Below are 15636 nucleotides of genomic sequence, written 5' to 3' on the forward strand. Positions count from 1 at the left end.
TTCGTAAGGCTCGGTCGAACGTATAGGCGCGCGCGCATGCATCGGTGTGAGAGGGAGAGAAAGTTAAGGGTGAGAGGTGCATGGCCGTGCGCAGCCGGCGTCGCGACGCCACCGTCTGCTCGATTTACCCTGCGCCTGCAATCCGCGTCAATACGCTTGGCTTGCCGCTCGCGAAATTCTGCGCTCGCGGTAATCTACGCGTCGATGCTCGGACGGGGTCGACCACGAGAGCTATGCCGTGATAGTTAGAAAGAGAGAGGGGGTAGATGAAAAGGAGTAGGAGTAGTAGGAGTAGGAGTAGGAGTAGGAGTAGGAGTAGGAGTAGGAGTAGGAGCAGAAGGAGGAGGAGGAGGAGGAGGAAGAGGAGGAGGACGACGACGAGAAGTTATTTAAATCTTCGCTCGACGCTATTCTCGCGCCAAGTATCTATTTGCGAATACGGTTTTAATACGACCAAGCAGACGCATCGAAGATTTTCTGTAATTGGTCGTAGAAAATCGTCTCTCCGTTTATGTCTTCGTAAATTTCTTTCTTAGAGGTTACTTTTATATTCCGAGACTATAAGGAATGGATTAAAAGTATTCTAAGTATCCTCTATCGGTAAATCACTGGCGTTAATCTCGACGTTATTATTTATGTCGTTTTGATTTATACAATAAATTTCTACGAGCTCGCGATAATCGTTTTTAAAAACTGTGATACTTCGTCGCTCGGTTTACAACGCGATTTTACATGACGTTGACGATGACGTTATTAATCGATCAGTAATGAATCATTTTTAACCATCATCGCTATCCCTGAATTCGTTTTTCGTAATGAAAGAAAAACAACTTTTATGGGGGATGTTAGAATTCAATATTTAATGAAAGTCACAAGACATGAGCGAGACTGTTCCAGATGGTTAAACATCCTACTTAGAGTTACGCTTATGAATAGTAATTTATTTTTTATCGAGATATCGGAAAGATAATACTCTTATCGTAAACGAGATTAGTTATTATCACGTATACAGGTTCACCGTGTCGTAAAATATGGTTTTCAAGATCGATAGCGTTTCCATACCCGTTCGTGAGAGACCGCCGGTCGTTCGTCGTCATTCGAAAAGATAATATTTTATTCGTTTGAAAGTTCGAGTATATCGGCTAGCATAAAATATGAAAGATTACTCGATGAAATTTTCTCATCTCTCCTAGGCCATTTTCCTGTTTTTCCGCTTTCACCGTTGGGAATATAGGTTGAAATTATTTGAACGTCGGTGCGATGAAAATTTCGGACTGCAACGAACTCCGCAAAATTTATAAAACCCCGCCAAGTCTCGTAATTTCGTTAATAGAGAATTACATATTTCCCCGATATAAAATAATTGCTTTTGTATTTGTTCTTTTTATTTCCTTCTTTTTTTGTTTTTCATTCAAAAATATATATATCGTACAGTTTTTTTTTTTATTTACGACAGTGCCTCAACGGACTCGTAATATTTAGATATAATTGAAGTACGCCGTTGATACTGGCGAGGCCGTCCAATTAACGTGAATTTATAAAAAGGAAAAAAAATTCGTCTAGGTAAATGGGAATAAAATCGTTTGTAATCCTACGAATAAAGTTTATCCCAAATTTGAATACTTTGATTGTCTGCCATCGAGGTATCCTTGTTAAGAAAGACAGAGAGAGAGAGAGAGAGAGAGAGAGAGAGAGAGAGAGAGAGAGAGAGAGAGAGAGAGAGAGAGAGAGAGAAAGAGAAAAAGAGATAGATAAAGAGAGAAAGCATAACAATAATATCTTATCCTCAAAACTCTATCTAATTATTTTACTTATGATCGCGTCTATCATATTCTTTTATATATATATATATATATATATATATATATATATATATATATATATATACACCTTCTCGATCGATCATTCGTAGTTTCCAACTGTTTCAAAATTGACACTTTCTTCGTGAAAGAAATCGGATCCCAACTCAAGTCCCAATCGAATTCGTGCTAGCCAACGAGGACGAGTCCTTTCTCTCTATAACTGAACGAAAAGGAACTCGCTCAGGATGGAAATCGAAGGTACGTTCTTCCTTGGGAAGAAGGAATATCTACCGGTATATAAAATCCTCGGAGCATTGTGCTGGCTCGGAAGAGATCTTATCTGTCCGTCCCTCGGACACCTTCGAACCTCGGAAGCGTTCCTTCTGTCTCGTTCCTCGCATCGTATGGACACGTCTGTCCCTCGTAAATCACGCTAGCTAACGCGTATTTGCATCTCAATGCGCTTTGGATCTGAACAACGCTTTTCACCTCGTCGTCCACGAGATCAATTTCTTCCTTTTCAAGGATCTTTCTTATTCTCTGCCTTTATTATCGACCACCCTGCTTTTTCTTGCTCTTTCTATCTTCCTCTCTTTCTTTTTCTTCCTCGTTAAAATGCTTCTTCGCTTTAGAATTACCTAAATGTAGATCGCTTCGCGACGAAAGACCGCAAAACAAACGATTGATAATTGTATTCCTCGAAATCGAAGTTGGCACGTTCGACAGCGGAAGAGCATCGTTATCGTCAAAAGCAAATAACGTTATCGCGATAAGCCGTAAACTGTAGAATTTCTGACACACTTCCTTTCATCGTTATTCATTAATCATTAAAAGTCAATCTGTGCTATTAACATATCACGTAATAATTTTGTACGAATTGTCGATGGGATGTGTAATCGAAAATGATCGGTAGTTAACTTTAAACTAGGAATAAACAATTTTTTTCATTGTGTAAAGATAAAGATCGAGAAAATATGTCCATTTTCTTTGATCGGAATCATCCTTCTCTTTTTTTTCCTTGTTTTCTTTCCTATCTTTTTTCTTTTTTGATTCTGATTGTAATTCCTTCGTTTAATAAAAAATTATAATGTTGTAAGAAAGGAACGGAAATAGGTAGCACGCGTCGCTTTCGATGCAAATTTACTGATTACAGAAAACTCGTTTCAACGTCTTTCTCTTTCGCTCTTCACTCTCTTGTATTTACGATTTCATGTAAATTCGACCGAACAAATTCATTTTCGTTCACTCCGCGTTCTCTCGTAGAGCTTGGTTTCTAGTACGGTCTCGTGCGTATTCACACAGCACCGGAAATCGACTCCGTTCTGCGCAGACTCGCACTTCTCTTTCGGTTCAAAGGTTATTTGCGCACCTTCGATCGTGACGTCTCGTGGATACGCGCGTGACGTAAACTGGTCCACGCGATCCCTGTCGTCAACGTAGCTACATTAACGTTTTCTAGTTTTTATATCGCGTTTTTCTTTTTATTCTTTTTTATAACACACGATCGAAAATTATAATCACGTTTCTTTTTCACCTTTTTTCTTTTTTCCTTTGTTTTACTCCGAATGAATATCGCTTCTTTTTTATCCTTTTATTCTTTCGTAATCTCGATTAATAATTAAGTCAATTATTTACAGAAAAACAGATACGTACGCGTTAAAGAAAATTTAGAAAAAGAGAACGGAGGTGGATAAAGAACGGAGGTGGGTGGAAAGGGAGAGGGAAATAATAGCGAAAATTGAGTGGGGAAACGGAGGAAGAACTCGGGAAAGTACGAGGAATGCTATATGGCCAGCGGCGGATAGCTCGAAAACGCGGCGTAAATCAAACCCACCGCAATCGTAATTTCGGAAATTCAATGCGTAAATATGACGCGATCTGGTCGAATCGCGTAACGGTCATCCCTCCGTGAAAATCCCACGTAAAAGCGCTCGGAAATGCGTCTTCCAAACTCGACAAGCGGCATTTATTTGAAAATGCATATTAATGTCCTTGCTGATTACAGAAATCGAGTATTAACGGGATTCGCTGATAATGAGCTTGCAAATGCACGCTAAGTATTTATTAGGGAGGAACCAAATTTTGCACGCAATTTTCTTTCTTCTTCGAATTTGCCGCGAAAATATGATTGTCGATTGTCGTTGTTGATACGCATTCGAATACATACGTAAGTATTCATATTTTCAATGACGAGTTTTTTACTTTTTGATTCATTGAACAATTAGCTTCGTCATACAAATTTTTCGATCGCGAAAAGACATTCCAAAAATACTCATTTTGATTCGAATCGAAATTATTATAATACGAGTAAGCGAATAAGCGAGTGGATCGGGAAGATAATGTAAAAAAAGAGAAAAGTAGCAATGGGAGGAAAGAGAGACGCATGGAATTTCGATCGTTTTGCAAAGTACGGAAGGAATTTTTTTCCCTGAGAGAAAGCACCTTTACTATCGAATTTTTTTTTATCTTTTTTTTTGTTTTTGTTTTTTTTTTTTTTAATTTTTTCTTTCTTTTTCTTTTTTTTCCATCTTTTATTTCCCTCCGCTTCATCGATCGCGTCTTTTTCTCATCTGCCTGCTTGCTCCCCATAAAAGTCGTGAGCATGTCGTGACGAAGGTCTAAGATTCTCGTTTCGTGTTTGTCACGTCGAATTAAGATCGATATCGGATCGATCCTTTGAATTCAATGGAAAAATCAAAAGCAACTATCAACCGAAACTTTCACCTATGCAAATCACGACGTTAACTTAATTGCCGAAATATTCAAACGACATAAAACAAAAAATTTACGAGCAACGGAAGTATAAACGATCGACATTGAAATGATAATTGTTGAACTTATGCTTTCCTTTTTCTCTTCTTCTCATACATTTTTACCTTTCGTTCCTTCTTTCTTTCTTTCTTTCTTTCTTTTTTTTTTCTTTTATTTTTTATTCTCGTTCCTCCTACGAGCTACGAGTATCCCACATCCTTTTCTCTTCGTTTTCTTATCATTCACCTACGATCGCTACGGATTCGTAGAAATACGCGTCAGTTTTCGAAAGTGACTTAATTCGTAAGCGAGCACCTTCGTTCCAAAGGGTTATCGATTCACGCTAGATCGATCTCTGGATCATTCCGTGCGTAAGAAACGCTTCCGTATCTCTCCGCTTCTCTTCTTTTCATCGGACGACCTTCATCTTGACCCTGTCACTCTTTTCCTGCTTATCGGTATACGTATATCGGTGGAAGACTTCTTTGAACCTTATCTTTCATTCATGAGAACAGGAAAGAACAATTGTCATAATAAAAAAAAGAAAAAAGAAAAGAAAGAAAGAAAAAAGCAGAAAAAAGATAAATAGCAATTCGAAAGTAATAACATTGACAAATCGTTTTTCTCGTCGCATTATAATTATAAACTTACTTTAATTTTGATCGAATGAATTGCGGTGCTACGACATAATATTCCTTATAAAATTCTATAAGATTTTTTACAATTATTCAACGGACAATACATTATTCGATAAGTAACGATAGAACGACGAGATACTTACATATAAACGATTTTATTATACGTAGAGATTTTAAACTAAAGATTTTTAAATGGCGTATTCTCCGCTCGCTTATAAAAGAACCACCAACCATTTAGGGTGTCGCGATGATCGAGAAAGAAGGACCGGTATATCGAGAGAGAGAGAGAGAGAGAGAGAGAGAGAGAGAGAGAGAAAATTTGCGTGGGTATGTGTGTATACGTGACTGTGTGTTATAAAGAAACAACGTCGTTACGTGATATCGCTGCGTCGTCAAGATCGCAGTAGGCTTTGTAAGTTAGAGTAACTTATCGCGTGCTTACTTCGTACGAGCGGCCACAGTACGCTCTCTTACTTCATTCTGCGTATGTAGATGAATATCTACCCGCGTTCACGTTCTTACTTACGCGTAATACGTATTCTTGCATTCGTGTAGGTATATGTACACACAAACACACGTATGTATATAAGTCCGGCAACTGCATATAACGTATAAGGCACATTCCACAATGCTCTTGTGCATACCGCGCTGAAATCGATACCCACGTCCCTCTGTTTGTAACCTACATCGTGTCGGCACGGGTATACTCGTGCGTACAGTCGCCTTCAAAATATATGTCTCTCATCGAGAAATAGAGATAGAGAGATAGAAATAGAGATAGAGGGAAAGAGAAAGAGAGAGAGAGAGAAGATTCGTGATGAGACTCGAGTATAGAGATAGAGAGACAATGACTGACGAGAGATGAACCGTTTCGAATAGGATAATCGTTAACATTGCTCCTACTGGGACTGTAACGAGCCGAAAGCTCGGCCGACCAATTGCGGGTAAATACCTACTAATCGTACGTCAAATTTGGATACGCGCTAGTTTTAACGACGCACACCTACGCATGCGATTCTCTTGTGAGCAAGTGCATATACGTCTCTCTCTTTCCCTCTTTCTACTTCTTTCTCTCTTTCTCTCATTTGCTTTCATCGAGGATTACGTATCGAGCAATGTATCGTTCAGAGACGAGAACTGAATTCGTGATTACGATGAAAAGATCTGGTCTATTACCAGATGAAATATGTCATTTTCTTATTCTTTTTGTTTCTTTTTTTTTTCTTTTTTCTTTTTTTTTCCTGAATACCCGGCTACGCAATTTTTTTGTTCTCTGTTCTTTTTTCCTTTTTTTTTCTTTTCTTTTTTTTTTTTTTTTTTTTTTTCCTTAAATTATGACTTTCGATCAGTTAGTTAGCAAATCGATATCCTCTCTTGTCTAACAAATCGTAGACGGTTGCTTCCTTATTACATGGAATAAGCGAGAAAGGAAAGTTACAGTGAAACGTAGCAAATGGACTCGTTTCAATTAGAGTAGAAATAGGAAAGTTGCCATCCTTATGTGTATCTATTCACGAGACAGACCATAGATTCCGATGTCTTTTCTAAGGAGAAACGTATACGATTCGAGCGAAGTAAAACGCTTCGGAAGTAGCTAAAGCGTCGGTTACCATGATGCCCTCTCTCGTCGTCGAAGCGCCGTGAATCCGGTTGACTTACTAATTTTAACTCGACCATGACACCGCACAAGTGCACCGAGTATATCGTGCTTTCGCACGATTCTCTCTCTCTTTTTTCTTTCTTTCTCTCTCTCTCTCTCTCTCTTTCTCTCTCTATCACTCTCTCTTCTTCTTTCTCTTCTCTCTCTCTCTCTTTCTGCCTATCTCCGTTTCCGTAGGTTTGCCTATTACTAGGCTACGAACCTAAATTCGATTTTCGTCCATTTCTCTTCAACGGTCTTACCGATAATTAGGTTATCGAATTTCAACTCAGCAAGCTTCAGTAACCTTCGCCCTTTCCCCTACCGCAACATCCTCATTAGTAACGACGCCTCTTGCGTCCTCGTTAGCTCTGCGCGCACCCGCGAGATATGCTCAATAATGAAATAATCGAGCATGATGTTTCCATCGGATTCTCTGGCTCCTTTTCTCGGAGAGCTTTACATATCTACTACGATTATCGATACACGTATTCCAATGTGAATGGAGTATCAAGTGCGAAAATATATACGAATGTGCATATAAACATGCGTGTGATTCTGTGAAGAACAAAAAAAAAAAAGAGCAAATCACGAGTTTAAAGTCGTTCCCTTTCTTTCTTAGGCTTATGAAATTACGAATGAAACGAAAGACGTAAGGATATATCGTTACCCATAACACCAGTCCACTTCTTCTTCTTCTTTAAATTTCGTAGATCCAACGATCGTTTACTTTCTTTCTCTTCTTCCATATTATTCTTATTTTCAAAAATAAGAAAAATTTAATAACGTCGATGATATTCCTTCGAAAACTTGCCCTCGCAATGATCTATAAACTTTTCTCTGTATATCTGCTGGATTATATCGAGGGAAGAGAAAAAAAAGGAAGATCACGTGTCGGAAGATGTTATCGTAAAAAAATTTTACGAACGATCGATCTCTTCGCTTCTGTCTTCTCTAAGAAATAGAATTACGATTGGTGGACACGTTATTCGGTGTTATAGGTATTTTCAGTTTACACAGAACGCGTTCGACGAGTAACGACGATTCCTCTTCGAGGAACTATCGAGAAATAGAGGATGAAGAAGCAGAAGAAGATAACGCCTTATGGAACTCATAACTATATACTTGATCCAGGCCAGATAAACATCGAAAATAGTACGGCCGGTGCGCGTAGTAGCGAGTCGCTGCGTTAAAGTCGTGATTCGTCTTCGTTGAAGATCTCTTCGTTCTCTCTCTCTTTCTCTCTCTCTCTCTCTCTCTCTCTCTCTATCTATCTATCTCTATCTCTTTCTCTCTCTTTCTCTCTCGGTATCTCTCTCTTTCTCTTTATTCCTCACCGTACGTAGACTCCTCGCGCAGATGCGCTCATGCGCGAGAGATCTCTCATCTGCCCGTTCGATCTCGTCCGTTTCTTTCCTCAGCCTTGCCTCTAGCTCGCCTCTAAAGATAGGTCCCCACCCGTCGTCTACGTACCAAGCACGCGCCTTCGTATTATGCCGCCATTATCGATAAACCTTGCCGTGGATATTTTTGGTCTTCAAAGGGTTCCCGCGGCTGAAATGTGACAGCTTTTCGAAAGAGAAATAACTTTCTTTCTCTTCCTTTTCCTTTTCTTTTTTTTTTTCCCCTTTATCATAAGTCCTACGGATCTCTTTTATTTGCTTCTAACGTCAATTATTTCTTTTCTCTGTGCAACGATCATCTATAAGGAGATTTCCTTTCCGAATAGGTTATTTGTCTATTATATAAAATTGATTCGAGATTCGAAGAAGAAACGGAAAATTCGGGTATTCAAGAATGCCGTCCTCGAAATACATTCGTCTCTACTTCGATGACGGCTCTGTTCTTTTTCATTTTCTTTCTCTCTTTCTCTAGATACTTCGGTCTCCCTCCCTCCCCCCATCTCTCTCTCTCTCTCTCTCTCTCTCTCTCTCTCGTCTTTGGCGCAAAAACAGACTGCGATCCGGCTGCAATCGCACAACTGCAAATAACTCGAGCGCTGCTCGACACGGGATATTCTCGACTGTAAACAAGCTCGATGAACGAAGACAGAAACTCTTCTCCATGGTTCCCGTCTAAAGAAAATTATCTCTCGATCTCTTTTCTCTTCTTCTACTTCTCTTTCCTTTTTGTTCCTCTCAGTCTTTGGTAAAGCACACGTTACTCTTCGATAGCTTTATATTCTGTTACTAATAATAAGCCATCGTATTTATTCGATTTAACTCATGTCTATTGAGAAACTATTGAAATTGTGAATCATCGTATTAATGAATTCATCGTGATCCATGATATCGAAAGATAAAGTTTAGTAAATTCTTATTGGCAGGAAAGAATTAAAAAAAAAAAGAAAAAAGGAAAGAGAAAAAAGAATCTGTTAAAAATCGTTCAGCTTGAAAGATCAATCTCTCGTATCAAAGCACCGGTGAAATTCGTTCTTTCTGTCATCATCGACCTTATACAACGACCCTATTTTCTTCGTTCGATGGCGCGCGCGCACGCTTTGCCCGGCCACTCGTTTGCGCAACCACGGGACAATAAAATTCGTTTACGAGTGCACGCACCGCGAAGCTCGTGCGATAACCACTTCCGCTCCACTTGTAAATTAAGAATTTAGCGCGGCTCCTTCTCTAATTCTTTTCTTTTTTTCTTTCTTTCTTTCTTTCTTTTTCCCCCTTTTTTTTTTTTGTTCTAACGTTCGTTCTTTCTTAAACTTGCTCGACACGTCTTCGAATTAACAAGGAACACCCAATGATCGTTTTCTTTCATTGCCTTTACTTCCGTTGACCGTCACGATCTATCGTTACATAAAGCATCGATTACATTTTTTTTACGTCTTCCTTCTTTTTTTCTTTTTATTTTTTTTTCTTTTTTTCTTTGATTATTTCCTTAAAAAAGAATTCATATATACACGATATGTTTATATTATTAATTAGCCAACACGAAAGAATTAAATGTATTATAAAACGCTCGATATTACCTAAGATATTATTCAATAATCTCTCATTTAAAGAATTTCTATTACAATGATTTCAACTTTTGATCCAAAATATACCTACATAATTATATACTTTATTTCATAATAACGCGTTTGTTTTACTAAAACGTATAACGTTATATGAATTATTCTAAATCGAGTGAGAAACAAATTTTCGAACGAATTCTCTATAGATTTTAAGTGTTAAACGATTAGAAAAATGTTATAAACGCGACGTAGACAAGAAATAATATCGTGTCCAGAGCACGTTCGTTCGCGCGCGTGCACGCAATTACGTTTGATACTCTCGTATTGTGCAATGGTTCTTGCGTACGTGTTTGGTGAGAAGAGAAGCGTAGGAAAGGCGAGCGGACATGCGTCGGCGAAGAAGAGAGCCGACTAAAAGAAGAGGATGGCTCTCGAGGAAAGGGAAATGGAAGGGAGAAGGCGTCATTGAATTTCTCATTTAAACGTGTGCGTGCGTATATATATATATATATATATATATATATATATATATATACACTCACCTATTCGTTTTTCACGCGCATGTATATATACGTACGTGTCTACTATACGCACATGTATGCGTAAAAACGCGCGGAGATGATAATTAGGCGTGGCGAACGACGACGAGATGCTCCCGATGATACCGGAGATCGTCTGCTGCCCCTTTCCCCCTCCTCTCTCCCCCTCCCACCCTTTCGAGCCTGACGTAAGCGCGATTCAACGTCGATCTTCTCTTCCATAGAAATCATTCTATGTGGCTTCACGATATTTCTCTTTCTGGTTTACACGTGCGTTGACTCTTTTAAGAAATTCTTCGCAATTTTTCATCAAGATTCGATGACGAAATTAAAAAATACGTTTCTTCTTCAGCCTTTTTAGATAATTTATTAGTCGACGATATTATTATTTCGTAAGCATATTTTAACTTTTGAAAGTGTATTAATAGTGTAGGTATGTTATTTTTCTTCTTCTTTTTTTTTTGTAGATTCGTAACTATTTATAGTTTTATACGTGTGTGAGTACAAGCACGATGCATGTACGTGTATGTTTATATATATATATATATATATATATATATATATATATATATATATACATACGTTCATGTATCATACTTGTACTTTTTTATAAAGCATACGTATAGGTATAGAATATTTTTATGGAATATACAAGCCTATCATCTGAGTTTTGTATGAACTCGGAGTTTTTCATTTTTTGCTTTCAACTACCTTCAAAAAGTTCAGGTCAATTATTTGAATAACGTATAAAAAATTTTTTAGTTTTATCCTCCTGGCAAAACATCGAACGCTTCGACGCATTACCCTTAGTTAGACGATTTGAAAGCTGAGAATACGGATTTTAAATTCATCCGCAATGATCATTTAAATCGCGTCGGTAGTCTTTTAAAGTAGATTTCCTTGGTCGATTTATCGCATGTTTTTTCTCTTTTTTTTCGAACAAAAATGGAAGCCTCGCTAAAAACGAGATATCCATCGTTGCGTCTTCTTAAAAAAATAATATATCAATGCGTCGGAAATAAAATGAAAACGAATAACAAGTCCGAAAATTTATTGATCGAACATAACGACGGAACCATTTGGAAGGAAGATTTACAATGATCGATCCAAGTCGTAGCTTTTTTCCTGTTCGACTAATTTCAATCCATCTTTACTACTAAATTCAAACGGATTCCTGTGGATCTTCACTTTCCTAAAATAACTCAAATCTACAAATTTTCTTTAAGCGTCGAACATGAGATATTTTCAACTCGAATCATCTCTCGTCGAGGCTTTTTCGCTAAAGTTACAACCGAGAAAGCGAGAAAGAAAGAAAGAAAGAAAGAAAGAAAGAAAGAAAGAAAGAAAGAGAACATACATTCGTTGAAATCTCACGCGGATGGATATCCAAAGGCATTTAAATCTCGAGGGAAGATACACGCGGCGACATTACTCTGAGCGACGCTAGGAAAATGATTATTAATCCGAAAGCAGCCGGGTAAGAGAGACTACTTCACCCTCCGCTCCATAGACCGTTGGAACGTCGATGTGAGAGAGAAAGATGAAGGGTGGGAGAAAGAGAGAGGGAGAAAGAGAGAGAGAGAGAGTGAGAGAGTAGGAGGATACTCGGTGAGCGCAGTGCCGTACCAAGTAGAAGTCGGAGCCCGCAGTGAGATCGATGCGCCGCTCGGCTCATCACTTATTTACGCCTTCATTACTGTAAACAATGCGTCTCCCTTTACATCCGGTCCCTCTCCCTTCCTCCCTCTCTCTCTCTCTCTCTCTCTCGTTCTCTCTCTTCCTCTCCTCTTCTCTCTCTATCTCTCTCTTTCTCTCCTTTATCTATCTATCTCTATCTAGCCGTTCATCCACCTCTCCTTCGCGTTCCTTCTCGCAAACGCCCACGCTTCTCGTACCCTTTCGTACTCCTCCCTTCTCGTCGCACTCTATTTCGCTTCCTCGCTCATCTCGCAGTCATATACCGAGAGCCATTCTATCCTGAGAGTAGAGTCATTCCTTCCTGAAAGTACCGTCTCCCAGATGTATTTTAAACGAGTTCGGTAGACCGCCAGCACCGTCAGAGCCCCTCTCTAATCGACCGCCCCACGTACGCTCGCTCCCTCTTTTTTTATTCTTTCCTCCTCCTCTTTCACCACGCGGAGCTGAAATTTCCGCGCTCGCGAGCTTACCTCTTCTCCACGTTTTTCTTCTCCTCCTTCTCCTCCTTCTTCTTCTTCTTCTTCTTCTTCTTTTTTTTCTTCTTTCTCTTTCTTTTTCTTCTTCCAACGCTCGTAAATATTTCGCGCGCCTGCGGACGCCATTCTTACCGACGGCAAACCTTTTCACCGATTTCGAGTCATCGCCCTCTTCGAAGATTTTTTTAAAACGGAATTCCAATACTGTTCTCTAATTTTGGTAGAAACGAACGAAATAATTCCATCGGGTGACTTTATTTCGATTAGTCGACGACCCTACTACGATCTAATTTTTCTTTTTCTTTTATCCTTTTCTTCTCTCTCTTTTTTCTTTTTTTGATTTAATCGCATTGCCTTATTAAACGTTCCGATCGAAATGTTTCGCGGGTGAACTGATATCAGAGATCCCGAAAGATAGGAGAATCACGCTCCTCGTTTCGTACGGTGACGCTTTCAATTAAAATGCCGACATCGCTGCATTGCGGTCCTCGCCATCGTGAAACTCCTCTACCATCCTCGTGTTACGATCACTGAACGAGGACGAAGCACATCCCCTCTCTTCAACCCTTCTTCTTCGTGCACACTGTACAAGAATTTTTTTTTCTTTTTTTTTTTCCTTTTCTTTTTTTTTTCGAATGTCTTTTCGAACAATTTCCCCTTTGCAAGAATTCTTTTCTATCGATTGCTTCTTTGTTACGCATGATCGCAGGGAATTTCTTATGCAATCATCATCGAGAAAAACGTTGCCTAACAATAACTTTTTACAGAAATAGAATTTTCAATTACGTTTGTACGAAGCTCTGCACGTTTTCTCTACCCTAACTTCAATTCTACCTCCAACTCTTACCCTAACTTCGACTACAACTTCAGCTACAAGTTCAACTTCAGCTCCAACTGTAACTTCAATTCAAACTACAACTTCAATTCCAACTCGAACTATATAACTCTTTGTTCTTGACTGGAACTGGAGCTTTTTCAGTTCGTCCACCCTTAAGATAAATATACAATACTATAGTAATAAAGATATTAAATCAATAATACGGTAACGCGTATTTTTCTCGGCTATTTTTAATTTCCATAGTCGGATTTTATTCTCGACACTTATTATATGCTCGGCCATTGACGAGTAGTCGTGCCTGACAGTTTTCATTGATCATATTTCTCCGATTGACTCATTTACAAAGTGGATTAGATGAGCTCATGTCGATTTTCGAGTTGATATTAAAAAAAAAAAATTCATTTCTGTTTTTCTTCTTTTTCGTAATATCTGTATCTCGAACTTACCTCATTGAAGACCGCTATATTTTTCAGAGCAACGAATTACGTAGTCTTCCGTTCGTATTATGTACTCTTTATCTCGAGTCGTGTGCTCTCATAAAACTTGTTTCGCAATGAAAAGAACTAACTTGGTCGAACCGACATGGATCATGGATGCTGTAGTCAGTCGGTATCCATCTTCTCTAACCTATTTCACCGAGTGGTCGACCTCATTCTCTCTTCATATTGCAATATCCGTAAACCGTGCTTCTCTGCAACTGACATTTACTCTGATGCAAAAATATGAAATATTCGAGTTTTTCTGAAAAACGCACGCAACATATTATCTCTTTTAATGCACTATGTGATTTAAGATAGGGATCTCGTATTCATCTGTTATTGATAAAATTTTAATGCGAATATTACGTTTCATAATATGTGAAAAGAAAGAAAAAAATACATGTCTGTTTGTGTGTGTAAATAAGATCTAAATTAATTAATTTAATAGTTAATCGTTTTTCATATATCTTTTTGACAGGGAATCGAAATCTAATTTGAGTCATATAAAATCTCTTTCCGATCGTAGTCGTGTCAATGATCCGAAACCATGAAAAAAAAAAAAAACGGCTTGGATAGTTTTCCAATTGATAAAACTTGAACTTTCCGAGACCGGAAAAGTTTTAGTTTTTAGAAAGTTCTCAAAGAGAAAGAAACAGAGAAGTGACTACCCAGCCACAAATTGTTTGCTTCGACTATCATGTTTATTCGATTGCTAGATATACAAAAGTAAAAGTTCAAAAAGGAACATGATATTATTTAAATATTATCATATCGTAATTTCTTTTTTCAGAAAGAAAAATATGTTACTCGAAAATATTTCGTTATATTTCAAAGTCATTACTCTGAAATTATCTCAATACGTTGCTTCAAATTTTGAATGCCATGTTCGTTGTAATCGTTCGGTGTACATCATTCTACTGAAGTAGTTTTGTTTGGCAAACGTTCAAATATTTTCCTTTCGTCTACTTCTAAAACACGTGCATTACATTTTGACACGACTAACAGAGAATGTAAAAAAAAAAAGTTGATACAGCTTCTTCGAGAAGAAAGTCTCTCGTCGTATTTGCTTTCGATGTAAAAATCTGCTAGTAATTCGAAGTCTCACGATATTACCGTGCTACAATATCTGTATTTTAGAACGACATATATTCTATAGAAAGAAACAAGAGGATTAAGTGGTCCATCGGATTTACGATACGAGCCGATGCTCGACTAAGTCGAAGCACATTATATTACCAAGCTATCGTGCGGCGTGTGCGATCTTGAGGTGAAAATAGCTCTTCGTTTCGGCGAACTACTAAAATACCGGGGTAGCTGCAAGAACGAAGTACTTCGAACGGGCAGCACTCTCTCCTTCTCTCTCTCTCTCTCTCTCTCTCTCTCTCTCTTTCTTTCTTTAGAGTGCATGCATTCAACGACGGTTTACGTACTCTTCTCGCACAAACTTCCACGTAAAACTCGCCAACGTCGTCATTCACGCACTATCCACCCCGAAATATATCGCGGACGATTTATTTCTAGAAGTTTAATTAAAATATCTTACGACCTATCTGCTCGAAATATTCTTCCTTACTAATCTCTAAGAAACCACCTTCGTTGTTATTACAGAAGATCACGTAGACATAAGAAAAAGTCATCGAAGGTGATACGAGATCTATACGTATGTGTGTACAGGATTTGTTTATATTTACTATATCCGCTCGTTTCTTAATATAAAATTCAAGTTCAATTAGATACAATGATTCTTGGAGGATTGTTTTGATTTTATTCGCTGTACGTTTATCTCTCGTAGAATTGTTAGAAATTATATTATT

General features: G+C 38.3%; 1 protein-coding gene and 1 long non-coding RNA gene across 6 annotated transcripts in view; one reads left to right on the forward strand and one right to left on the reverse strand.

Moving 5' to 3' along the window:
* Positions 1-15636, forward strand: part of LOC122627166 (neurogenic protein mastermind-like) — a 153106-nt gene that overhangs the window by 107607 nt on the left and 29863 nt on the right. The gene's annotated exons all lie outside the window — the stretch shown is intronic.
* Positions 12796-15353, reverse strand: LOC122627171. The gene is made up of 3 exons (XR_006326801.1): positions 15059-15353; positions 13790-14040; positions 12796-13088 (listed from the first exon to the last, which is right to left on the reverse strand). It is a non-coding gene; the product is annotated as an uncharacterized LOC122627171 (long non-coding RNA).

This window comes from Vespula pensylvanica, chromosome 2 (genome assembly GCF_014466175.1).
Source record: "Vespula pensylvanica isolate Volc-1 chromosome 2, ASM1446617v1, whole genome shotgun sequence".
NCBI lineage: Eukaryota > Metazoa > Arthropoda > Insecta > Hymenoptera > Vespidae > Vespula > Vespula pensylvanica.